The sequence below is a fragment of the Clinocottus analis genome, unplaced genomic scaffold (genome assembly GCF_023055335.1).
Source record: "Clinocottus analis isolate CAN_PGR_092001 unplaced genomic scaffold, fCliAna1.0.p SCAF_8, whole genome shotgun sequence".
In the NCBI taxonomy this organism is placed as follows: domain Eukaryota; kingdom Metazoa; phylum Chordata; class Actinopteri; order Perciformes; family Cottidae; genus Clinocottus; species Clinocottus analis.
In genome coordinates this window covers 20018572-20020876 of record NW_027176240.1, presented here as the reverse complement: position 1 = coordinate 20020876, position 2305 = coordinate 20018572, and the positions used below count along the sequence as shown (strand labels likewise).

General features: G+C 40.2%; 1 non-coding gene across 1 annotated transcript; it reads right to left on the bottom strand.

Moving 5' to 3' along the window:
* Nucleotides 1–57: 57 nt before the first annotated feature.
* On the bottom strand, nt 58–172 carry LOC137780306 (U5 spliceosomal RNA). Its single transcript, XR_011077129.1, has one exon. It is a non-coding gene; the product is annotated as a U5 spliceosomal RNA (small nuclear RNA).
* Between the last annotated feature and the right edge of the window lie 2133 nt (nt 173–2305).

Here is a 2305-nt window from a genome sequence, read left to right as displayed (position 1 = left end):
ATGAGATCAAAGCACAGACATCTCTCTCTCTTTCTTTTATTTTCACAAATGTACAAGGCTCAGCCAAATGGCAAAGCCTGACAAAAACTAATTAAACTCGTTGGTGTTCCTCTCCACAGAAGTCTTTAGAAAAGGCGAAAGGCTTGTGCGTTATGAAGAGAAACCAAAGTAAGTACTGTCCTCGTGTCGAGAGCAGCAGATAAAAACATTTAACTATGAAGGGACAAACTCGTGTATGTTCAGTCTTCTCAAAGGAAGTTATTAGGAGGTTATTAAATGCAGCGATGTGAAGCGCCACTACGGGGGAAAGCAGAACTCTTATGACGCGCAGAAGACACAGCCTGAGCTCAATATGATCAGAATCATAATACAGTAATTCACTACCAGACAATGACGTGAATAGAGCTGAAATAAGTGGTTTCAAAACCCTGCAGACAAAGTTCTCTTTTCAGAATATAAGAAGAATATTATATCGTTGCTTTTTTTGGTGACATCACTTCACACCTGAATGAACTGAAAGTAAAGCTGCAGGACAGTTCAGTTCATTTAAAAAAAAGAAAAGCTTTGTTAAAAAGTAAATACAGGCCTTTCACCCAGGAGACCGGAGTGTGTGAAGAGTTTTTCGTACTTATGTTATATGGTTTACATATTTATTTATTTCCCTAAACATAACAAAGTGGTTTTGTTGCCTAAATCTAAGCAACTATTTTGTTTGAATTTGCGACCTCAGTAAAACGCTGTAGGTCACCTCAATGCATCATAATGCTGTTTACAAGAGGTTTTTGTGGGATGATAAATTCAATAATTGTGTCGGATCTCCTGCACAAAACAAAGCATCAACTTGGCTTCTTCTTCTTCTTCTTCTTCTTCTTCTTCTTCTTCTTCTTCTCCTTCTTCTTCTTCTTCTTCTTCTTCTTCTTCTCCTTCTTCTTCTTCTTCTTCTTCTTCTTCTTCTTCTTCTTCTTCTTCTTCTTCTTCTTCTCCTTCTTCTTCTTCTTCTTCTTCTTCTTCTTCTTCTTCTTCTTCTTCTTCTTCTTCTTCTTCTTCTTCTTGATAAACCAACTGAAGGTAGAGGTACTTACACACCAAGTGGACTGGAGTGTGGAGTGTGTACAGTATGTGTACATTATGTATATATCAGTATGTGTACATTATGTATATATCAGTATGTGTTCAGTATGTTTATGTGTACAGTATGTGTATGTATGTGGACAGCATGTGTTCAATATTTGTATATGTACAGTATGTGTACATTATATGTATGTATGTGCACTTTAAGTGTACAGTATGTGTATATGTTCAGTATGTGTATATGCACAGAGTGTACAGTATGTGTATATGTACAGTGTGTGTATGTGTGTGTTCAATGTTTGTACATGTACAGCGTGTGTATGTGTATATGTACAGTATGTGTACATTATATGTATGTATGTGCACTGTATGTGTACAGTATGTGTATATGTTCAGTATGTGTATATACACAGAGTGTACAGTATGTGTATATGTACAGTGTGTGTATGTGTACAGTGTGTGTAGGTATGTGTTCAATATTTGTACATGTACAGCGTGTGTATGTGTACAGTATATGTACAGTATGTGTATATGTACTATGTGTATGTGTACAGTATATGTACAGTATCTGTATATGTACTGTGTGTATGTGTGCAGTGTGTGTACATTATGTGTATGTATATGTGTACAGCAGACCTTGGTAGACCTTTAGATAAAAAACAAGGGATAGACAACGAGCAGAGTGACGCTTCCTCCTGTGGCTGGAGGGATTGCCTTCATTCTCTGAAACAAGGAAATCTCTCGTTCCGGATTTCCACCCTCTCTTTTTCCTCATAATTCACTCCTCAGGCTACAACACAAGTGTGTTTGCGTTTCCCGGTTACCTGCCTCTGTTTCTCTGCCGGCCGTCTTCCTCGCTCCTCCCCTCTGACCTCCGTCTCTCAGATCTGTCGGTGGCGGCCGTGTAAATCTTCTGGCAGACAGCCGATGAATGTGGCACTTCTCTGCTACAGGCGGCAAGTGTTTTGTCCCAGAGCGCGTTACGACTGGGCCGGCCCGTCCTTTATGCTTTAGCGCCGCGCTGCCACGCAGACAGACATATGTGAATCATTTGAATGCCGCTGCCTCACTTTGGCACTTCCTTCTGCATGTTTACCTTCAGACTGGACCTGCGCATACACACTGCAGCGGCGGGGCAATGAAGGAAACTTTTAAAGCTAATGTTGTGTAACAGAGTGGAGCCACTAAGGGGCCCCAGAGGAGGGTTGCGAGATAAGTCTAAGATGATAAAACT